Raw genomic sequence first — 26051 nt, forward strand, 5'->3', positions numbered from 1 at the left:
AGTAGCTTTCAGAGTTCCTGATAATGAGCAAAGAGGACCACAGCTCTTTCAGTCCTGCATAAAAGTTATATAAGTCCCTGGTATCTGAAAATTTCTGAATTTCTTTGGCTTTTTGCTGCTGCCAGTTGTTTTTAATTTCTGTGATTTCAGACTGACACTTCTGTTTTAGTTCCTGAAAGCGCATTTTCTTCTCTCTGGAGGATGGATCTTGAGAAACGGATTGATAGACATCCCATTTAGCCTTGTTGAGTTTCAAGTTATCTTCATTGTTATTTTGAAGTGTGGTCCGTTCACATTCTACATCCTTTGTGTTGATTGGATTGTGAGTTAGTTGTTCTAGAACAGAGGTTTGTATTCTGTGGCAACACTATCAAGTTGAAGCTTAGAGGTGTTGAACTTCTTCCTTGTTGGATTCATGAAGTGGGTTTGTGGCCTCCTTTGGATGGTAATCCTGAATCGACTAATCAGAAGTTTATGATCTGTCCAGCAGTCATCAATATTCTGGGCTGTTTTTGTGATTAGGACATCATTCTTGTCGCACTGTCGGGTGAAGACAAAATCTATCAAATGCCAATGTTTAGAGCATGGGTGCATCCATGTGGTCTTGAAGTGATTTGGCAGTTGGAATCGGGTATTGGTGATAAAGAGCTCATGCTCAGCATACAGGCCAAGAAGTAACCGACCATTAGCATTGCAGTTCCCAATTCCATGCTTACCCGTGACTTTTCCCCATAAGAGGTTGACCCTCCCCACTCTGGTATTGAAATCTCCTAGTAGTGCAAGCTTGTCTGTAGCAGGCACCTTGGTGAGGACTGTGTTCAGTTGGTGGTAGAAGCGGTTCTTAGAATCCTCCGTAAGGGTGGAGGCATATGAGGTGATGAGAGTAATGTATCTGCACCTGCAAGAGGTATGTGGAGAGTCATGAGTCTTTCATTTACTGCGATGGGAGCGAGTCGATGATCATTCACCAGTTTGGTCTTAACCCACACCAATGATGCAACGTTTAGTTTACTCCTTTCCTTCCAGAAGATGATGTAGCCTGATGAAGCTTCGATGATTTTTCCTTCTCCTGCAAATCTGGTTTCACTTGGAGTGACATCAATGTTGAGCCTCTTCAGCTCATGGCTGATGAGAGCTGTTCTTTCTGGTCTGTTATCGTTGTCTAATAATGTTCTGATGTTCTATGCACCGATAGTGATGAACGTAGATTTCATTCTTTCATGATTTCGACCGCAAGTTGGAGTAACCCTCTGAGTGCGATTTCACAGACAGGTTTTGAAAGTGACTACCAATGTTTAGCCCATATTTTCTAGGGCCTTCCCTATTCAGGATGGGCAGCGGTGGTCCTAAATAGGCCTGTCCAGTCGCAGATGCAGGACCGGATCCCTGAGTAATCACAGAGTCTCTGGAAGGCGACCATCACACATCTGCCACCAACGTCCAGGTCCAGACTAGAAGCTTCCAGTTTACCCAAACCTGCTTCAGTCATCCTTATCCTATCGCCGTTGGGCGTTTGGAGGAACAGCAGGAGAGAATGCCAAAGGCATGAGTTTGTTTAAGGTGGATCGCCAATTGCCAGGAACCAAGCTCGATAGCTGCAGTCGCTTAAGTGCGGCCAGTATCCAGTAATCGGGAGATAGTGGGTTCGAGCACCACTGTCGGCAACCCTGAAGATGGTTTTCTGTGGTTTCCCATTTTCACACCAGGCAAATGCCGGGGCTGTACCTTAATTAAGGCCACGGCCGCTTCCTTCCAATTCCTAGGCCTTTCCTATCCCATCGTCGCCATAAGACATATCTGTGTCAGTGCGATGTAAAGCAAATAGCAAAAAAAAATGCTGGGGAGTGACCTAAACGCTATGGTCCTGGAGCCATTCACTGTGGCACATATAGCATGAGACATGCAGTTTCCAGCACCAGAACTGCAATGGACTGCCGCAGACTCAGAATACAGTTTAGTTGTGCCTTTACAGCCAATCCATCTGACATGACCTCTTCCACCTCCACAGCCTTTGGGAACTAGGGCCTTCCCCATTCAGGATGGGCAACGGTGGTCCTAAATAGGCCTGCCCAGTTACAGATGCAGGACCGAATCCCTGAGTAATCACGGAGCCTGCTTTGCTGTTGGGTCAGAATACACTGGATTTCAGTGGCATTTCTCCACTGGGGGACCAACACCCAATCGTAAGGAGGCTCCTCCATCCGAAGCCGTTGGCCAACCTTAGGGGGTTGAGTTATTTACCGCCGCTCAACACTCGGCGTTAGCAGTTTTTACAACTGGTTGCTAACCCTCCTCCTTTCTCATTCCGGGCTTGGGACCAGACAACAGTGGAGTTACAACACTAGGTATGAATTAATAAGAGTTGAGTTTAACTAAAATAGGAAATGGAGAGTTATAACTTTTTAAGCTCCAAAAAAATAATGCATTGGAGCAGATACGTGGATGACGTAATATCCGTGTATGATAATGAAATCGCAAATGCAGACCACTTACTAAACACACTATACTCCTTGCACACTGCAATCAAGTTCACAGTGGAGCCAGAAAAAAATGAGAGGGATGTGTTTTGGTTTAAGGTCATTTTTAAACAAATTGATTTTTTCTTGTTTCTCATGCTGAATTGCTTTCTTTTAGATATTTATAATAATTTTAAACAACTCTTCTTTGGTATGTTAATGTACATTTTGGTTGTGTCAAAAGACATCATTCTAGTGCTCTTCGTTGCTTTCAGTTTATATACTTTCTTTGTTAGTTCTAATGTGTTTTTAATCGATTTATCATTTTTGTTATCATTTCTTTTAACATTTTGTTGAGAAATTTATTTACATTGTAACTTGAGCATTAAAATAGCATTCAGAACAAATAACACATTACAAAAACAAATTGGTAAAAGTAATCTAAATTTAAAAAAGACCATTTATTTCAGTCAGGAATTTGAACTCAAATGCCAAAAACTAAACTGTAATGCCACGTACATCAGCCAGACAAAACCTAATTTCTGCACCAGGTACAAAGAACACAAAAATGCAGTTAGATACAACCAACACTCATCCTTTAGCGAACACATATATGACAATTCACACCACTTCACAGACATCAACACAGATCTAAAAAGTTTACACATAGAAAAAATAATTGAATATTAAAGAAAGTATTAACATTTACATTGCAAAAAAAAAAAAAAAAAAAAAAAAAAAAGAAACTAACCAAGTTAACCTCAGTGACCACATGCATTGAAAAAATTCACCTCTATTCACACTACTTAATTTCTGAATATCATTACAAACTTTTTGCATTAGCACTTAATGAATCCCACAGGAGGTTTCTCTGACTTAAAGGTCTGGAATGTGGGTAGGATAGTCTTATCTGTAGTAAATTCTCTGAATTTATGCAGTGTCTAAGCCAATCGAGATATTTATTATTTTATTTATTAGGTTATTAGTTATCGATAAAAATAATGCCTTAAAACAGGGGTCTTCAGATGATGGACTCTGGTCCAGGTTCGGGCTCTGATGCCTTTTTTCCCCAGACCTATGCAGCTTATACGATGTCAGGAGTAAGAAAGGAAGAAAGAAAGAGAACAAACTACCAATAGAACAGTAAAAGTATTTCAGAGAGAGTAATCAAATCAAATCAAAACTGTTTATTTGCAAATGAGGTTTGTGCCTCAATGGCAAATGGTACACTAAAATACATTATTGTCAAGCACTAAATATTAAGTTAACAACAGAAGAAAATTTTTCTATAATACAATATTATACAATTTACGCTAACAATTTTTTCTATTAAACACACAGCTCATCCTTAATAAATTTATATTGTTTACAAAATTCTACTTAATAATATCTCTTGTACTACTTACAAATATAGTCAACTGATATACAGTATGTGGAATTACTTCAAATGATACTATACAACTGGTATAAGATTAAACTTCACATTGCATTTATTTACTTTTTTTTTTTTTTTTTACCCATTCTGGAACCCAAGTAGCATAACGACCTGCTGCGTCTTAACCAGAGCCCCTTTTGCCACCACTTTTCAGACTTCCTGAAGGGCCTTCACAGCTGCCGTAGCGGTCCCAGGGTCCTCGAAGTCCCCACTGTACTTCACCCCTACAGGCAGTCCCCTACTTTGGCTGTCCAACTCCTTAGACCAGAGGATGGAATTAATTTATTCACACACATTTTTTTATTTACAATAACCTGCACTGGTGAATGTCCTCTAACACTTCATTTATTTTCTCTGTTACTGTTTATTCTCTTCTTGAATATCTGTACAGATTTTGGAAAAGGATCATTCACTACCCCTGGTAAACTGTTCCACTCCTTCACATCCTTCCCAATGAATGAAAATTTACTCCAATCGCTTCTGCTAAAATTCCTCCTAATTTTATATTTGTGATCTGTCCTGCCGATATAATTATTTTCCAACTGAAGCCTCTCACGGATTTCTCCCCTTGCTTCTTCTCTTGTATAGGCTCTATATAATCCTGTAAGTCTAGTTCTCTCTCTTCTCTTACTTAAAGTTTCCCACCCAAGTTCCTTTAACATTTCTGATACACTACTCTTTCTCCTGAAATCCTCTGTTACAAATCTTGCTGCTTTCCTCTGCACACTATATATTTCTTTTATTAGGTATTCTTGGTGAGGATTCCAAACACTGTTTGCATATTCCAATAATGGACGAACCATACTTAAGTAACTTTTTCTTTTAATTCTTTGTTGCTTCCTTTAAGTAGCCTCATTATGACATGTAACGATCTGTATGCTTTCCCAACAATGTCATCAACATGACCCTTCCAGTGCAAATTACTTTCAAATCTCACAGCTAAGTATTTGCACTTGCCATCTTTTGGGATAACTACCTCATCCAAAGTATATTCAAATTCAGTTTTAAAGCTCCTGTTTGTAAAAGTTGTAACAGTTGATTTGCCTCCATTAACCTTCATATTATTTTATTCAACCCATTGTTGGATACTTTCAAGGTCCCTTTGTAATTCTGAACAATCCTCAATGTTATTTATTTCCCTATAAACAATTATGTCATCTGCATATAATCTTATTTTTGATGTTATATAGTTCCCTAAATCATTTGCATATATTAAGAAAAGTAACGGACCGATTATACTACCCTGTGGAATTCCCTTCCAAACTTTCTCTTCCTATGATACATTATTTCCTACTTTGACTTTCTGAACCCTTGAATTTAGAAATGTTTTTATCCAATGTGTAACCCTTACGTCCAATCCTATTCCCTCCAATTTCTTTAATAATATTCCATGTTCCACTCTATCAAAGGCTTTGGAAAGATCTACGGCTATGCAATCTAACTGACCTCCTGAATCCAATTGATTTGATATGTCCTGCTGAAATCCCACCAGTTGTGCCTCACAAGAAAATTTCTTTCTAAATCCATACTGGCTCCTCATGAACCAATTTTTATCATCACATATCCCTTTGATGTACTTTGATATTAAACTCTCCAGTATTTTACAAACTATACTAATAATGTGCGACTACTACATCCCCTGGCCTAGAACAATATTTGCTCCATAGATGAGATACCTTATTTTGAAGATATGAGAGTGAACAGCTTTTTTATTTGCTCCAAAGATGGCAGCGAGTTCTAACTTTTTTTTTTTTACCTGCAGCCTCTTTTCTGTTTCAGTTAGTAGTTAGTGTTATTTTCTAATTTGTGGGTGGAGCCAAGCAACATCTAACTTGGATTTCTTTATTCAAGACTTGAAGGAGAAAAGAATTCATTTTCCTAAACTTCCTTTGGTATATTGTAATGAAGGTTTGTTGTGAAAATGCTCAGATTTTTAATACCAAACTGAAGAGAAAATTTGAAGAACGATTCTTGTAGTTCAACAAATTGGAAGACATCTTTTAGGCTGTGTAAAAACCATTTTGTGTCAGTTCACAAGGAGAATAATTCATCAAAGCAACTGAATTATGGAGCTTTGACATGGTAAAATCACCATTCTATTTTCCTTATTGGGTGATTTGTTTTTCCATTGATGACAAGTTGATTTGCTATATGGTTTGCTGCAACATTCGCATGGACTGGTCCGTTGGTTGGATTGTTGCTAAGTCGTTTGAGAAGCTTCCAAGCCTTTCGGCTCTCCCTTGACATGTCTGTTTCCTCCATACGTTTGATCCAAGCATCTTTCTTTGCCTCTACAATTGAGGAAAACAGTTCCCTTCCAGCTGCGGTAGTGTCTTCACTTAGTGGATCTTCCTGAAACAGTGAAATATATGTGTTCATTTGAGCAGCTGTGTCTGAAGTTAGACCTTGTATATAGTTAACTCTGCATCGTTGTGGTATGGAAACGTGGGAAGCTTCCCTCACAGCTTCAACAAACTGATCATAAAACTCTGGTGTTAGATGGATATCTGATATTGTTTAATCAAGAGTTAAGCTGAACTTCTGCCAGTCTGCTTTTTTGAAATTATACCTCCTTTGAAATGGAACCTTTATTGGTTGAATTGCTGAGAAAAGTTGACACATCATGGGCCGATTGTACATTGATTTCACACATTGCTGTGCCACATGTTCACTCACAAATATCAAGTCTGGGTCGAAGCCTCGTCGCCATCTACTACTCTTAAAGGATGGAGGTAGTTTAGGGTCATGAATAAGTTGTAATTGGAAGTCATCAGCCCATTCTAACACAGCCTCTCTGTTATTATCGTCATCTGTATATCCCCTTGCACTGTTATGGCTGTTGAAGTCTCCAACCACAAAGTTTGTCTTTTTCTTGTAGTAGTTATCTGGAGCTTGGAAGGAGAAATCTACATTTTGTAATTTGTAGACACCCGAAACTGTGCAGTTACTGAGTTCCACAGTTACTACCTCAATTTGATTTTTGGTGGTGACTGCAGCAGGCAAAATTTGTAAATCTGGTTTGGCAAAAACCTCGCGCCATACTGTCTGTGGGGAATCTCGGCCATGAGTCTCATTCCCGCTGTTTTTGGTCGCCGTAGTTGCTCATCCCTGTGAGTTTCCTGAAGGCATAATATATCACATTCGTACATTTGACAAAGTTGATATAATATTCCTTCATTAGATGGAGATAAACCTTCAGTATTTACAGATATAATGGTTAGTGTTGGAACAAGTTGGGGAACACAACCACAAACAATTAGAACATCAGCTCTATCTCTATGCTACTCTGCAGGAGAATATGCCTCCCCGGTGTGGTAAAGGTCAGCCCATACATAGCAGGTTGACTTCGCTCTCAACAAAAATTGCAGGATCATTTCTGGATGATTGAAACCTACACCCATTGAGAAGATCCAGCTTTTAGCTGGTATTGCTCCCGGTGAGATTCGTAGGGAGGTAGCAGCTAACAAAGAGAGGCTTCAGTCATCTACTTCAGAAGCATATCCTCTCTACCACCCAGCTACACAGAGGCTATATTCTAGAAAAAGCTTTCTCCGCACATAAGTTAAGCTTGAGGGGAAAGGAGAGAATGCTAGGTTCAAAATGTGGAAAGAAAGAATCAACCCCCTTTCCAACTGGATAGAGCCGAAGGAGAGTCTTCCATGTGGACACCAGGAGAAGTGGACAATCTGGAAAGCCCTTAACAGGTTCCGTACAGGAGTCGGGAGAACAAAAGTAAATTTGCGGACGTGGAGTTTCTCAAGTGATTCATCGCTTTATGATTGCAGAGAGCAGCAGATGATCCAACATCTACAGTATGTCAGTGTGTTTTATGTCCTTCAGTGTGCACTATGAAAGACTTGATTGCAGCCTCCCCCAATGCTATTGATGTTGCCCAATACTGCGCAAGAATCATCTAGCTCTCGAATTGTTGCTTTATCTGTGATTGTATAATAGGCCTGTATATTTGTATAGTAGGAATGTAGATATCATGTTTTTTAAATATCTGTATGTGAAGTTTGGTACTTCTGATATTAATAAAGAAAGACCCTTATATGTGAAATACCCTGGGTTTGTGTTACCTGTAAGTGGTGCCATTGTGTGTGACGTACCATGGGTCTACATTACCTGTGATTAGTACCACCATGCGAGACACATCATCAGTCTACGTTACCTGTGATTAGTGCCACTATAGGAGGAACCCCATGATTCTGCTTTACCGGTGATTTGTACCATTTTGAGGGGCCAGTGACCTGAATTTTGGACCCCTTCAGATAATGACCATCATCCCAGTAATTTAGACATTGTGAATTGGATCCACTGATTGTTTTTGTTTTAGTATCGGTTTTTCATCATCATTCATTTTAGATTCTAGTCAGTGGATAAGTTATGAAGTTTCAAACTTCATTTCATTACACCTTGTACCATTAGGGGCTGATGAGCTAGCTGTTAGGCCCCTTCAAACAACAAACATCATCATTCAATTCCTACAAACTGAAGAAAAATCTTGATGCTGTTTTAAGTGTTTAAAATCTAGGTGTGAAAGTGAAAATTGTGAAATGTCGATTATCGAGGGTGAATTGGAAACTCCTACCATTAGTGAATATACAAACTACTTCGTTCCATAGACCGTGAAATAAAAGGAATAAGGAAATCAAATCGTGATCAGAAGAAGAACTTGGAACATCACTTCAACTAGCACATGGAAAATTAGATGAAAATTTTTATCTTCTAAAGAAGTAAGCTAAAACCATCCAGACATGTTTCATATCCGTAGAGAATCTCTGTAAAAAAAGGAGATTAGTGAGTTAAAAGTGCAAATAGACAACCAAGAACAGTATGGAAGAAAAAATACATTAGAAATTTATGGGATTCCTGATAAGCCAAATCAGGACACTTATAATACTGTGAAAAAAATAGAACTGGCATTGGATATTATTGGATATTTGATATTCATTATACTGTACAAACTACTTCGTTCCATAGACCATGAAATAAAAGGAATAAGGGAATCAAATCGCGATCGGAAGTCTATCAGAGGTCTAAATTCTTCTGATTATGATAGGGATTATTTTTATAATGTATGTATGTTCAGTTCGTCAGCGATGCCGCTGGTGGGATCCTCAACAGCTCTGCCATCAGCTGTCATAGATGGCCTAGGCATCACTGAAGAGGCGTACTAGGGAAATGAGGAGTGAGGTAGTTTCCCCGTTGCTTTCCTCGCCAGGCCAGAGTTGCCATTACATAACAGTCTGCCAAGCCCACTGAAATGCATACACCAACCGACCCTATGAGCAACATTTTCACACCATTCATAGCAGGGACTGGCTGCATAAGGATTGGCATTACTAGCATCGCTCATACCTCAGTCATTTTCATATTGTCAAAGCCAAGGATAAGACAGAGACAGGTCTATGAAAGTAACAAAATTGCTCTAGCCTATTCCAGAAGACATAGTGCACTGTAAACACTAGGTCCTGCCAGCAAAAGCATATTTTGATAATGAAAGATACATATATACACCTTGAGGACAGTAGGGAATGATACAGATGCTCTAATGAACAAAATTAATGATAACTTATTCATATATTATCAGAATGTTCGAGGTTAAACACAAAAATTACCATACCAAAATATAAAGTTCTCTTGCAACTGAATTTGATATTCTGGTGTTAACTGATACTTGGCTTCACAGTGGTGTTTTCAATAATGAAGTAATTTGCAATAGATACAATGTTTTCCGGCAGGATCGAAATGATAAAAAGTGAGGTGATGTTCCAATTGCTGTTTCAAAAGACATCATTGTCACTATTAACATTGATTTGGAATTAGGGTATATAGAAGCACTCAGCGTAGAAATTACGTTAATGTAAAAGAAGTACATTATACTGGCAGTATACTTTCCACCAGATTCTAGTATGGAACTATATAAAGCCTATAGATTTGATAACATAGACAAATTGTTGTATGGAAACACATTGATTTTAGGTGATTTTAATCTTTCTTTAATAAATGGTGCAAATTTTGATCTGTTACTTTGGGGGCGTCATTACAAACTCCTTTCAAACTGTTTACAGTTACATAAAATAGAATCTAATACCGTGCAGAATTCATCATACAATAAAACTCAAAATTTTAACAAGTTTGGCCAGTATCATAAATGTAACCTGAGAATCTCTTTCGTTAATACCTGAAGACTTTTACCAACCTGCTCTTTCAGTTGAATTATCTATTAAATGAACCAATTCTTCCATTAAACCTCAAGTGGTTGAAAGTTATAATTTTCATAAGGCTACTTTCTATAAACTGTATGTTCAACTACAAGAGGAATCGTGGAAGGAATTAGACAACCTCACAGAATAATTAATTTAGTGATGGAGGATGCTGTGTACCAAAGAAAAGAACTTATCAATGTTGGTATACCAAATATATTATTTCTTTATTAAAGCTAAAAGAATATCACAGAAAGCAGTCTAAATTTTCAGAGCATCATTTTAACAAATACAAGGAAATCTCTGATCAAATATACATATAGAGCTTATATTGCCGAATCTGAGAAAACATTAGAACTAGGCCTAGTCCTGAAGTTTTTTTGGAATTTCATTAAATGCAGAAGGAAGAGCAATAATGCTTCCAAATTCGATGTCATATAATGGAACATCACTAAATAATAGTAAGGCTATTGCAGACAACTTTGCTGAGTTTTTAAAAGTGTTTATTCAGACCAAGCATTTTCTTACGTTATTACCGATTCAGATAAATTGCAAGTATCTCACATCTTGCCAATATATAGTATTAGCGAGTGTGAGTATCGGAAGGCAATTAAATTCTTAAATAGAGTAAGTCAAGTGGACCCGATGGTATACCTGTGTATGTATTAAAAGAATGTTCTGAAATACTTATGACACCTTTATGTAATATATATATACACTGACTGACAGTGACAATGCAACACCAAGGAGGAGTGGTTCGAAAGGGATGAAAGTTGGGGAAAAAACAGAGACGGCACGGACGAATAATTGATGTTTATTTCAAACCGATGTGCAGGTTACACAATGCGCACGGCATCGACTCAGTAGGATGTAGGACCACCGCGAGCGGCGATGCACGCAGAAACACGTCGAGGTACAGAGTCAATAAGAGTGCGGATGGTGTCCTGAGGGATGGTTCTCCATTCTCTGTCAACCATTTGCCACAGTTGGTCGTCCGTACGAGGCTGGGGCAGAGTTTGCAAACGGCGTCCAATGAGATCCCACACATGTTCGATTGGTGAGAGATCCGGAGAGTACGCTGGCCACGGAAGCATCTGTACACCTCGTAGAGCCTGTTGGGAGATGCGAGCAGTGTGTGGGCGGGCATTATCCTGCTGAAACAGAGCATTGGGCAGCCCCTGAAGGTATGGGAGTGCCACCGGCCGCAGCACATGCTGCACGCAGCGGTGGGCATTTAACGTGCCTTGAATACGCACTAGAGGTGATGTGGAATCATACGCAATAGCGCCCCAAACCATGATGCCGCGTTGTCTAGCGGTAGGGCGCTCCACAGTTACTGCCGGATTTGACCTTTCTCCACGCCGACGCCACACTCGTCTGCGGTGACTATCACTGACAGAACAGAAGCGTGACTCATCGGAGAACACGACGTTCCGCCATTCCCTCATCCAAGTCGCTCTAGCCCGGCACCATGCCAGGCGTGCACGTCTATGCTGTGGAGTCAATGGTAGTCTTCTGAGCAGACGCCGGGAGTGCAGGCCTCCTTCAACCAATCGACGGGAAATTGTTCTGGTCGATATTGGAACAGCCAGGGTGTCTATGTCTTGCACATGCTGAAGAATGGCGGTTGACGTGGCGTGCGGGGCTGCCACCGCTTGGCGGCGGATGCGCCGATCCTCGCGTGCTGACGTCACTCGGGCTGCGCCTGGACCCCTCGCGCGTGCCACATGTCCCTGCGCCAACCATCTTCGCCACAGGCGCTGCACCGTGGACACATCCCTGTGGGTATCGGCTGCGATTTGACGAAGCGACCAACCTGCCCTTCTCAGCCCGATCACCATACCCCTCGTAAAGTCGTCTGTCTGCTGGAAATGCCTCCGTTGACGGCGGCCTGGCATTCTTAGCTATACATGTGTCCTGTGGCACACGACAACACGTTCTACAATGACTGTCGGCTGAGAAATCACGGTACGAAGTGGGCCATTCGCCAACGCCGTGTCCCATTTATCGTTCGCTACGTGCGCAGCACAGCGGCGCATTTCACGTCATGAGCATACCTCAGTGACGTCAGTCTACCCTGCAATTGGCATAAAGTTCTGACCACTCCTTCTTGGTGTTGCATTTGCTCTGTCAGTCAGTGTATATACATATTAATGATATTTGTTCGTGGCATCGACCTCTGTAGATCTTTTGCCACTACTTGCACCATATGATATGAACCTACGTGTAATTGTAATTGCGGAAGTGTAAAGTGTTGAATGTGAGGAACGTTAAGGACGATACAAACACCCAGTCCCCAGGCCAGAAATATTAATCATTCACAATCATTAACCCCCGACCCAGCCAGGAATCGAACCCGATGCCGCCAGGTGACAGGCGGGCGCGTTGCCCGCTACAGCACGGTGCCAGACTATGTAAAATATATAATTTAATTACAAGTACTCAAATATTTCAAGATTTATGGAAGATTAGCAGATTATACCCTATCGTCATGTCTGGCAATAATGCAATGCTGGAAAAGTATAGACCTGTATCAATATTGTGTGCTCCGGCGAAGGTTTTTGAACAAACAATTTATTGCTGAATTTTTGCTCATGTAAAATGTTACATTACTCCTTTTCAGCATGGTTTTGTCTTGGGCAGGTCCACAGTTACTAATCTTGCAAATTTTACTCAAGATAATTGTAATGGAATGGATAATAAGAATCAAACAGATGTTATTTACACCAATTTTTTTCAAAAGCCTTTGATAAACTGGATACCCTATTGCAAAAACTTTCTAATTATGGCCTGTCCCATTAGTTTTTGAAATTAATATCATCTTATCTCTGTAGTAGAAAACATTTTGTAATCTATCTCCAAACAAATTCATTTGTATTCAGTGTTGCATCTGGTGTGCCTCAAGGCTACAATTCAGGGCCTCTTTTTTCGCAATATTTATTAATGACTTACCAAAGGACATCAGGTATTCGAAATGTCTAATGTATGACGATGATATTAAATTACACAGACCGGGCGAGTTGGCCGTGCGCGTAGAGGCACGCGGCTGTGAGCTTGCATCCGGGAGATAGTAGGTTCGAATCCCACTATCGGCAGCCCTGAAAATGGTTTTCCGTGGTTTCCCATTTTCACACCAGGCAAATGCTGGGGCTGTACCTTAATTAAGGCCACGGCCGCTTCCTTCAAACTCCTAGTCCTATCCCATCATCGCCATAAGACCTATCGTGTGTCGGTGCGACGTAAAACCCCTAGCAAAAAAAATTACACAGAACTGTCACCACTCATAAGGATGCTTTAAAATTACAGACTGATGTCAGTAATGTGTATATGTGGAGTAGGAACAACAAAATATGTTTTAATATCAGTAAGTATATTACAGTAATCTTTTCAGAGAGTAAACCTACAGTACTATTTGAATATAAAATGGATATCACTGTTTTAGGAAGGTCTAAATTAGTAAAAAAAATTGGGAATTTTAATGGATAGTAGACCTACATTGTCCTCAAAAGGCCACATTAAAACAATTACAAATGGGGCCTATAGATCTTAGGTTTTTTGTTTTGGAATTTGAGGGAACTAAAAAATGTTGGTACATTAATTACTCTCTACCATACATTTGTGCATAGTAAACTTGAATATTCATGTGTTGTGGACCCCTCATTCATTCATTCATTCATTTATTTAGCTTCCATAGACTGTACAATTACATATTTTGAAATATGCCAATGGTATAGGAGTTGTCAAGTGATTTCCTAATACTAACAATAATATATGCACAACAATGAACATTTTGAAAAAGAAGAAGAACAGAAACACCACATACCTCATGTTAGGACAGCACATCTTAATTTTTTTAAATAATATTAATAACCAATATTTACAAGACAAAATAAAAATATATTGGTGTGGTGTTAATAATGTGAACATAGTCAATGTGACATTAACATATTTTTAAGGCTATATACTAGATTACAAGTTAATAAGTAGTAGCATCATTACCAGCACTTCATCATGTATTCTTCTGTACTGTAGAAGCAGCTACTCAGCAGGAGATTTTTTAAAGCTGTGGTAAATGAACTGACGGGACTAATATCTTTAATCGTATTTGGAAGCTTATTATACAATCTGATTCCAACAGAGTCTACATGTCTCAAGGCAATGGTTTTACTCTTGTGTTCGATAAAAATATTATTTCTTGTTCGCGTCTGGTAATTGTGATTGTCAAAATTCTTTCTGAAGTGATCAATATTTTTTTTCACGTGTAGAATGCATTGCATGATGTATATACTTGGTACTGGGAGTATCCTTAGTCTCTTAAATAATGGTCTGCAATGATCTAACCTGTTACGTCTCAATATAATTCTGATAGCTCGTTTCTGTATTCGAAAAATAACATCAAGATTTGATTTGTAACAGCCCCAGAGACCAATAGCATAAGTGATGACTGAATGGAAATATCCAAAATATGCCATTCTAACATATTCTTCACTACAACTATTAGACAAAATCCTTAAGGCAAAACAAACAGAACTCAGAGACTTCCCTATTTTTTTAATATGACAATCCCATCTTAATTTTTCATCTATATGGACAGCTAAAAATTTTGTGGTCAACGTATTTTCAATTGCATTTGCATTTAATATAAGGTTGTGTTTTTTTGCAGTTTTGTCATGGTAGTTAGATGCTTTGAATTCCATGTATTGGGTCTTTTTAAAGTTCAATGTTAATTTGTTTTTCCTGAACCATGATTCTAACCTAGACAGGACTGTATTTGCTGTAGTTTCTATAGACGTAGGGTCAGGATTATTAATAATTATGTTTGTATCATCAGCATACAGAACTGCTGTTTCTACTTGATTATTGTGAGGAAGGTCATTCACATAGATCAAGAAAAGAACAGGCCCCAAAATACTACCCTGTGGAGTACCTAAGTCTATGCTTTTTACCTGAGAGTGATATGTCTCATTATGCCCTTTACTGTTACAATGTGTAATTTCAACAAACTGGGATCGTTTATTCAGGTATGATCTAAACCAGTCATTAACAATTCCTCTAACTCCAATCTGATATAATTTGTGCAACAATATTTCATGATCAACAGTATGAAATGCCTTTGAATGGTCAAGAAATAGTCCTATCACAGTTTCATCATTGTCAAGAGCATTTACGACCAACTGTGTAAAATGTGATAAAGCAGACAAAGTACTTCTGCCAGCTCTGAACCCATGTTGTGCATTATTTAACAAGTTATATTTGATTAAAAATTTAGTAAGCCGATCTTTCATAGCACATTCAAATATTTTTGAAATAACAGTAAGTATTGATATTGGTCTGTAGTTATGTAAATCGTGTAAGTTTCCACTTTTAAAGACTGGGATAACTTTAGCTATTTTGAGGAGATTAGGAAACTGACCACTAGAAAATGATTCATTGATGAGATAAGTTAAAGGCTGTACCACATAGGGATCACATTTTTTAATGAGTTTTGTGGGAACTTCATCTACACCTGTGGAAGTTTTGTTCTTCAAAGATTGTATGATTTTAAAAACTTCCAGTTCTGTTACTGGAGTTAACTGCATAGCGTTTTGCACAAAGGTTGGGAGTTCTGGTAATACATCTGATTTATTTGCATTTTCAAGTTTGTATGGTAGGGATAGAAAGAAATCATTTATATAATTAGCCAAATGATGAGGGTCATTCATTTGTATTCCCTTATCATTTTTTATGGCAGCAACTTTATTTCCAACTGCATGTCTGTTGGTTTCTCCCTTGATTACCTTCCATATGGTTCGTGATTTATTGCACGACCCTTTAACTTTCTTGTTATTGTGCATTATCTTAGCCATCCTAAGAACTCTTCGATAGACTGATTTGTAGTTTTTAACATACTTACAAAAAACCTGGTCACAACTCTGCTGTGCTAATCTACTTAGTAATTTACATTTTTGACTTGAGATCTGTATACCCTTCGTGATCCATGGCTTTTTTGAAGATTCATTAATTACTGCAAGTTTTTTTGGAAAATGAAATTCAAATTCCATTTAAAAAAATGCTTAAAAAGGTTCTATACTTTTGGTCAATGCTATGACCGAATGTTATTGGAGTCCAGGTCTGAAGTTTAAGGCTTTCAATGAAACTGCCACATGCAGCTGCAGAGAAAAAACGAGTTAATTGTGCTTGCTTTATTTTGGTTGAATGCTTGCTAGCATTCTCAAATTCTAGCTGTAAAATTTGAGCATGATGATCTGATAATCCAAAATTTATATTGGATGCTTGCATTTTAGAACAATGGAAATTAATACAAATGTTGTCTATCGTTGTAGCTGAGGTGGCAGTTACCCGAGTGGGTGTAAAAATTAAGTGTTTTAGATTACAGCTTTGAAGAACATGCAGTAGTTGTGATGTTGATGGAAGGTTTTCTTTAGCAAAATCTATGTTAAAATCACCACAAAGTATTACTTCTGCGCTGCTATTCCTACCGAAAATGTTATGAAGGACTTGATCTAATTTTTCTAAGAAAATCTCCACATCAGCATCCGGTGAACGGTACACGGTTAACAGAATTACCCTTTTACCATAGGGAAGCTTAAATTCCACTGAAGTTAGTTCAAAATCTAATTCAGAATTATGCACTTCAAGATCCTTCCTTTCTTTACATTCAATTCCTGACTTAGCAAAAATACAAACTCCCCATGCTCTTTATTAACCCGACTGTAATTACTTGCCAGATAATAACCTTCAATATTAATGAGTTCAAGTTCATCATTATTACACCAATGTTCATCCAAACAGATAAACATAACATCCTGTATTGAATTTCAAATTACTTGTAATTCTAAAATTTTATTTTTAAGACATTGAATGTTCTGATGAAATATTTTGAACCGCCTGTTCCTACCCTCCAAGTCATTACCGGTATTTAATTCTGGACCCACATTTTCGTTTGAAATGTTATTGGGTCCAGAATCTAACACACGTTTCCCGGACTAGGTAGTTCTAGGACAGTCTTTTCCTGATCTTTACTTGTAATGATGTTACTTATTAACTTGCTTACATATTGCTTCCCAAGTCCATTCAAGTGCATGCCATGCCTCGTATGAGATGTTCGGTTTAATTTACTAATGTCTAACAGTGTAACATTTTTGAAATGACTACATATTTGCCTGAATTTCTCATTTGTGTCCTTGACAGCTTTATTCACAATTGACCAGTCTGTTAAATCATGTCTATGGGGTACGTTTGTCACTATCACATTTGTATGGGTCAGCTTACCTAGAGTCCTTTTCAGAATACTTGCAGCCATCAGTGCCATACAAATAAGATCCAAAAAGTTCAGAAAAAGTTTCTTTGCATTCTGTATTACAAAACACATCATACTTCAGCACCGAAAGAAAAGGTTTCATATATAACTTGCTAAATGAATTTAAACTTTCATCGTTATGTAACAGAAGGGATACTCTGCAACAAATATTTTTGTACAAACTCATAAATAATGTGAGTGATGACAGTGAGCTACTTGCTAGAGTGAACTTTAATGTGAATATTACAAATTTACAGACAAGATAAACGTTTTATTGCGAACACTCTAAAACAGAGAGCCACAGAAATTCTCCGGTAGTTAGAATATGGCATCTTTCCAACAAAATTGCTGCATGTAATCAGAGAATTTATTTTACTATGACTCTTCAAGACTTCATGCATCATGTGGAAACTGTAGTTTCACAAAGATAATATCCTTTGATCAAAAATCAAATATTCTATCATTATTTAGTATTTAGTATAAATAAAAAATGGATACAACAGGTTTATATTAAAATATTACTGGGCAAGTTCGCCGCGCAGTTAAGTGTGCGCAGCTGTGAGCTTGCATTCGGGAGATAGTGGGTTTGAACCCCACTGTCGGCAGCCCTGAAGATGGTTTTTTGTAGTTTCCCATAGTCACCTTAATTAAGGCCATGGTCGCATCCTTCCCATTCCTAGGCCTTTCCTATCCCATCGTCACCGTAAGACCTGTCTGTGTCGGTGCGACATAAAGCAAATTCCAAAAATTAAAAATTAAAACATTATGTTAGAAAAATTGTATTTTTGTACAATAACTATTCTAAATATGCTGGTGCAAACAACAAGTGTTCTAAATATATTGTATTATTTTATCGTGTTTGTTTCTTTGTTTGTCTTTTTCGTTTTTTAAATACAGTACTACTTTCTTGTTATTTATTCACAAATTCTTTCTTTGTAATTTGTATTATGTTGTTTAAAATCCACCTGTAAATGGAGGATGTCTCTGTTGGTGGTATATGTTTAAATAAATCTGTATATAATAAATCTATATAAATAATTATAGTAATAAAACTACAAGTACAGGTGAAAGAAGTCAATACAGATCTAAAAGTTACACATCAAAAATAAAAGCAAATAAATTGACATTAAGATATCAATTTTTAAAATATATAATACAAGTAATAATAATAATAATAATAATAATAATAATAATAATAATAATAATAATACAGTTGTCCCTCGTTTTAACGCCATAGTTTTGTTCAGAGTGTAGTTGGTATAATAAAGAGGGTGGCATTAATTCGTGGTTATGTTTTAATGGCGGCTGGCGGTAAGTGGGAGGACATTATATCGAGGTAGTTACTGTGCTACTTTCATCAGGATCTGTTCATTGCCAGTTGCAGGCGATAAGTGAGGGTGGCGATATATTGGGGGTTTATTATATAATAAAACGACACATACAGTTCCAAAAGAGTTGATGTCAGCAGAAAATGGACATAAAGGAAAATTGATAGTGTTACTGAAGTTCAGTGGAAGTAGAAGAGATGTGGCAGGGCCCAGACATCTGGACAAATGACCACACAAAAAATGTTAAATTTAGGATGTATGCCAAAAATTGTATTTCCTTCTCTTTTGCTTACTATTTTCAAAGCAACAAACACAAAATTTATAATGTATAAGGTATTACAAAGGAAAAGCTTTAGTGCTTGATAATTAACAGGGAAGAAAGAGCTCCATTGTACAAGACTTGTTGGTCTTAGGGCCATATTCAAGAACAAGACTTTGAGCTGGAGAGTCTAACTTTGCTCTGTTTCATAGACTACTTTCTCCATAGTTGACTTTGGCTGAAGTAGACTTTGTAAAGTCGAGATTTTATGAACTGTATTTGAGTTTGGAAATTATAATGTCTGTAATAATAATAATAATAATAATAATAATAATAATAATAATAATAAAAAATAGCATTTTTAGTTATTTCATTTCAGTCCTAGTGTATCATAATTTTACGTGCTCTTTGCTCAACCATGGAAGAAAAAAATAGTTTTAGCTTGTGAAAACTTGACAGACTGAGGTCTTTTCCTGTCAATCAGTACAGATACCCTTCTAATTATTATGCTGACTTTTGGCTGGCTTACACTTTGTAAGTCAGCAGAAACTATTTGTAAGTAGCCTATATAAAAAAAAAATTAGGCCTATAAATAAAACATTGCGCTTAATAATTTAACATAACCTCAGTCAGTTACGTGTACAAGCATTACAACAAATAGTGAATTAATAAGCTACTTACACGTGGCGTAATATCTTAAAGCAATTAGCAGTTGTATCATTGGAGGAATAGGTAGTCCTCTTTGACTTTCTGTCATTAGTATATTTTTGAACATTGCGAAGATGTCTAATGCAGTTCGTTTATAGAATCTGTGCCTAATTTTGAATTTGCTATATCTGTAGAACTCAATCGAGTTTTGCGCATCTTGTATAACTCGACAAGGAGTATGCGTGGCTTGGATAATTACCTGGACATCTTCAAGACCTTCCACAAACTGAATTATGTTTAGAACATCTGCCATTGTATTTTCCCCTACAGTCGACTTTGTGAAGTCTAAGTATGGGCCCTTGGCGACTTTGAAGCAAAGTCTCGGCCAAAATCTACTTTTCGCAAAGTCTCGACTTTGAATAGGAAAATAGTGACTTTGGTGGGTACAAAGCCGACTTTGCCTCAGAGTCTTATTCTTGAATACAACCCTTACACACATCATAGGTAGATCATCTTTGGTATACATATAGCAAGACTAGCCAGTCCTTGATGTAATCTCTGGTACATATAATCTTTGATATAAGAGAATCTTTGGTTTTAATCCAAGATGCTGAAGCTTCCTTACCAGTTCAAGAATACAAGGTAGAGGAGATACAAGTCCTAAATTTTATTACCAATGGTCAGACGGGCCATTTACATAGTAAAGTTCACTCCAAATGGAACGCTACAACTATTTAGCATGACACATGCTGCCCTTACTCTAAGGGGAAGCAATAAAAATATAGAGATCAGAATGATCTAGAACACAGGAGCAGAAGCTCGTACTACACACGGCCGTATAATTTAAAAAAAAGGAAGGTTAAATATAAGTGGCCAGAAACAAAATATGCTGGGATGCTGGACCACTCAAGCAATCCCATGACAATACTTGCAATAAAACTTAATGGGGCAGAAGGCCCATTGGCGGGGATAAGTCATAGGCTACTACATTAGTGACTAAGAAAGAAATTACTAGGCAAAATTTTGGAGACAAATTAAGAAACCTTAGTCACCAAAAAGCAAAGTGAATAAGGGAAACGAGGGTACACACTTGTGTATCCTAATTACATGATACTCACTAGGATAATTACACTCTGTCTGCAAACAGCCTAGACTCCTATATATTACAACTTAACTGAAATAAGAAACGCTACATTTAAAACTAAGGTAATTGCAGCACACCCAAACTATTACATGCTAAAGGGGAACGCTAGTGTCTTCCTGTCGCCACAAGCAATAGAGTTCACCAATTAGAGAAGTCAATCCGCCTACCTTACATACTGCCCCAGCACGTCTGTAGCCTCCTGTAAGGAGGACCTCACTTGTCGTTCAGTCAGTGAAGATCCGGATCAATCATAAGGTCCAAGATTAGCAGTATTTATAGGCAGAAGCTGGGTGCTGATTGTTTGGCTTGAATGGAACAGACAGACAGACAGGCTAAGAAACAAAACACTTAAACCATCTTGTGCCAACCCCTCAACAGTACTACACAATCCAAGCCCCTAGAGGCAGCACTCCACAGTCAAAAACAGCTACATCTTGTAATAAACATGAAAATTAAGTACTTTTCATTCAGTTCAGCCTTTCTCCGTGAGACTTCACTATTTTCGGGTCTTAGAAACGTTGCCTACCATCGTACTACTGTTAAAACCAGTATTATTGGTGGCCCGTTAAATACTCATTAAGAACCCCTACATAGTTTACAAAACAATTTTAAAACGATAATAATAATAAGGTGACTTTGAATTTGACCAAATGGTGGAGGAAAGAGCTCCCGTAAATATATATTTTTAATGCATTATTCTTACATGTTTTTGCAAATTTTGCTTGTAGAGTGACGCTCTTGTCAGGGAGGACTGGAAGTGTGTGTAGTTTTTCTTTTTCGTTTTGTGTAAATTGAATTCCTATTCGTTGAAGTGGTTAGTGAGGTTAACTTTTATGCGTGTCTTTTATGTGATGTCACTTGTTCCGTAATTTAGTATTCCGTTCCCTCATTGAGAGAAATCAAATCACAGAAGTTAAAAGATAGTGCCTACAAGATCACGTAGTTTGTGTTTATTATTTTCTCTCCTTTCAACTCTTTGGTCACATTTTTAACCAAGCAAAATTTATCAGTTGAAGTGTTACAGAATAACATCTTGGGGAAAGTGTTGTATCCTCATATTTCTATATCAATGAGATATTTGTCAATTAAGTCTTTATAGCCAACAACATGGCCACTAGTTATCATCATTTTACTTGTTCCACCTTCCAGCATTACAATATTTCTTTTCAGCCAACAACATGGTCGCTAGTTGGCCACAGAGATAAATTATTATGTAAATAAGTACTTTCCGTCCAACAACATGGCTCTTAGTTTATTATAATTATTCAGTCAATAAGTGTATCACCCCCAATGGATAACCAGTCAATGGCTTAGAAAATGGAAGCGAAAGAAATTACTATCGGTGGATAAGGTGGAAGTATCTCAAAATCCAGACATGTCTGTTCTCACACGGGGTGGCGTTCTGGTCAGCGTCCGTTTCCCCATGTGAGGGGTGGCTGGTTAAAGGCTCTAGGACTTACAATCCTAGTTCTAACTTAGCAAAACACGACTATGCTTTGCCTGTCTAATAATCAGACAGTTGATGCGTTATGGAAAGCCAGTTCGAGAATGAAACTACTCCAGGTAGTAGCTCAAATGAGGAATCCACCGCCACAACCAGTGGTGCAAGCAGGTCTAAGGGTTCAGAAGAGCCTACACCACAACGCAAGGGGAAGTCAGAGTCCCCTGGAAACTACAAACTCAAAACAATGATACTGGCTAGGATCCCTGAATGTGAACTCGCTTCTTAAGGTTGGAAAACTCAAAGAGCTAACAAGTGGAAGAATGAGGTATAAAGATTTTGACCATTTAGTAAACAAGGTACAGAGATGAGGAAAGTATAGGTTATACAAAGGGAAACCAGCGATCAGAGTGGCTAATCCAAATTCACTCTCAGTTCATGGGAACGACTTTTATAGTAGACAAAAGTTTAATAGGCTTTGAAAGTTTATCGGAGAGACTCTCACTTCTGCATTTAGGATGTGGAAACAAAACATACTCCATAATAAATGCCAATGGCCTGATAAATGAAGATAATCACAAGGATCCTGGCAGAGTTCTGGGAAGAAATAGGAAACCAGTTGTTAAAGATTCCAGAGAAGAATATCAAGGTGTTGATGGGCAATTTCAGCACACAGGTTGGAAAAGAGAAATAGTACAGAAAAATAGTAGGAGAATATCCAGTGCACAAACGGACAAATAAGAATGGTGAGAGACTCATTGATCTGTGCCGTACCTTTGATCTTCGACTGATGTCAACAAATTTCAAGCATTTACCAAGAGAATAATATTTGGAGATCTCCGAATCCCATCTTAAGAGAGTTTCAAATTGATCATGTTCCAATTTCTAGGTCAGCAAAGAAAGAAATCAAAACCAAACCAAACCCCATGGCACAACAGCCCCGAAGGGCCATGGCCTACCAAGCGACCACTCCTCAGCCCGAAGGCATACAGATTACGACGTTTCGTGTGGTCAGCACGACAGATCCTCTCGGCCATTATTCTTGGCTAAAGAAAGAAATAATGAATGTGAAAGTAGCACAGAGAACAGACATTGACTCAGACCACTATCCGACAAAAATTAAAATGAAATTTCTTCCAATTGGAAAAAAAAAAGAGCGAGGAGACAAAAATTCCCAAGATATGACGTAGGTAAAATTCCACCAAGGATGTAAAGAAAAAATACCAAGAAGAACTGAAGAATCTCTAATCACGAAAATGGGATGAAATCCAAGACAAGATCAATGATACGGCTGAGAGGACACTCCTCCCGGCAAAGCAAAAGAGACAGGAGTTGTGGAATGAAGAGTGCGATGAGGCACTCAGACATAGGACAGAGGCGTGGAAGAGGTGGAGCACAACCATAAAGGAAAAGGACCTGTCCTTCTTCAGAATCCAGACAAAACTAACTCCCAGGTATTCTGAAGGATCAAGAGACGGTACAAAAGAGATCAGTTGAAGAAAACACAAGGTGACTTTCATAAAAATAATACCTGCAACTTCTACCAGACCTTCAAATTGCAATTAAAAGGCTATCAGATACCAGAAGAAGGGAAACTAGGGACGAACAACATGGAAAATTGTGAAATTCTCGCCAGATATATAAAAACCTACTGAACTGTCATGGTCTGCAGGAAAGTTGGAAGTGGAGCCACCAAAGACAACAACATCCAACTCATTACCTCCTGATGAAGAAGTGACCTGGATTATTCAAGTGTTAAAGGACAAAAAATCTGCAGGTGAAGATGGCATCATGGCAGAACTTCTGAAAATGGAGTCTACTGAAGTCATAAAATCTCTGACTCTTACATATAGGAAATGGAGAGGATCCCTAAAGACTGGCAGACGGCTCTGATACATCCATTGCATAAGAAAGGTGTTAATATGGATGTTAATAATTACAGAGGAATGTCCATAGTTTTGGTCCCATACAAAATTTTCAGTAAAGCATTACTAAATAGAGTAGAATATATACTGAATCAACAATTGGGAGAATATTAAGCAGGCTTCTGGAAAAAAATCTTCAACATAAAGTGTGTCATAAAATACAAGATGCTGGGTCAGTTTTTGTGAACTTCAGAAAAGCATATGACTCCACTGACAGAAAAACCTTGATGGGAGTTTTGGAAGAGTTTGAAGTAGACAGCAAGACAAGAAATTTATTCAGGCAGACAATCAGCAACACTTACTCCAAAATAAAGTACAGGGGGGAGATCTCTGGGCCCTTCGAAATCAGAACTGGTGTAAGATAAGGAGACTGTCTCTCACCAATCACGTTGAACTGTGTTCTGGAAAAAAGTCGTTAGGGAATGGGTCACCATGGAGGGCTTCTGCTTGTATCCTCCTCCTTTGTCTTTTAAGTAGATTTTAATTAAAACAGTGTACAGTATGCGGTTGCAAAAAGTCTTCTTCAGAGCTCAATAACCATTTGGAGAAAACTAATTCCTTAATACCAATTTTATATTCTCGTCGAGCTGAATACCGGACCTGTGAAGATTACAAGATTATTTTGTGCATCTACAGAAGGGTGGTGTTAATGAAGCTACGTAATATAGAGAGAGGCTTTCAAAGGTGATTAAATGAAGAAGTTATATCATGTTCAAGATCATGCTTTCACGTCTCTGCACAGTATTTAAAATACAATTTACCGTTGGTCTTTATAGCTATTGTTGAGAGTGAAGGAGAATTTCCTGTTGTGTGTATTTATCAGGAACTCAAGGGAAACTTCATTAGTTAGTCGGAACACAGAAAAAATGATGAACTCTTCTCAGAAGAACTCTTAAGGTTTCACTTTACTTTTTCCTGCCTGCTGGCTCTTCAGAAATGTGTGCGCGTGCGTTTTGTATTCAGGAATCATTCAAGGCGAATATTTTCACACTACAAGATGTGTGGTTAAGGTTATTTTTAATATGTATAACTTTTGCTTTCTCAACGATTCATTTGTTTCTATATTTGTCCCTGTTTTTATCTCCTTGCAAGATGTGTATTGTTTAATATAACGCCTTGTGTAATATAAATGTCTACATGCTAGCCTATTTCCCACATTTTGGCTGAAGATGACGCCAAACAGCGTCGAAACTAGTTCCAAATGTAAATATATGTTGTAATAAACTATAACAATTTTGTATTGAAAAGGTGGACCGTTTTAAGTTTCCTATCTTCCATTCTCAGTTCAGTACGGACAAAAATGAAATTCTTAGATTTATATGTACAGTGTGTCACTAACAGAACTGTTTCTACAGTAATATACATGTTGTTTTTATAGTATTTTTCAGATAACCAACTTTTGTGTCACTTGTTTAAATTCTGCCTGGAAGAAGTGGACTTAGGCTATAGTGAACCAAATATTTGAGTCCATAGAGGTTCAGTATAGCCGAAGTTCGCTGTATTTCTCTCTCATGATTAGCTTAGTCACATCGCTGTGGTTCAGATTCCATGTAAAACTGGAGGTCACGTGGCTATGATCACAATATCAACTCACATTAAATATTAAGCTTCCTTTCCTCAAATATGTGTCTCCGTAGTCCAACACGTCCAGTGGTCTGATGCAGCAAGTCTTAGTCACATGACATTTTCATTGTCTTTAAAAGCAAAGAACAAGTAACAAAGATTAATGATTTTATTTTTATTATGATTATAAATTGCTGTTCATTAAATAAATACCTTTCATTTAATATGTCTTTATGAATACAGTATTGCATTTCTTATAATATGTACACTTAGTATTATGCAGCATTGTTTAACTTTTTTCAATAAGTTAAATACTTTAAATTAAATAACTGTTGATTCATTG

General features: G+C 37.8%; 2 protein-coding genes across 2 annotated transcripts in view; one reads left to right on the forward strand and one right to left on the reverse strand.

The window, feature by feature from the left end:
- Rrp1 (Recombination repair protein 1) overlaps positions 1 to 26051 on the reverse strand; it is a 279367-nt gene that overhangs the window by 207811 nt on the left and 45505 nt on the right. The window lies entirely within an intron of this gene.
- The window catches only part of Pdss2 (Decaprenyl diphosphate synthase subunit 2), a 176365-nt gene that overhangs the window by 19779 nt on the left and 130535 nt on the right, over positions 1 to 26051 (forward strand). The gene's annotated exons all lie outside the window — the stretch shown is intronic.

This window comes from Anabrus simplex, chromosome 1 (assembly GCF_040414725.1).
Source record: "Anabrus simplex isolate iqAnaSimp1 chromosome 1, ASM4041472v1, whole genome shotgun sequence".
NCBI classification, from domain to species: domain Eukaryota; kingdom Metazoa; phylum Arthropoda; class Insecta; order Orthoptera; family Tettigoniidae; genus Anabrus; species Anabrus simplex.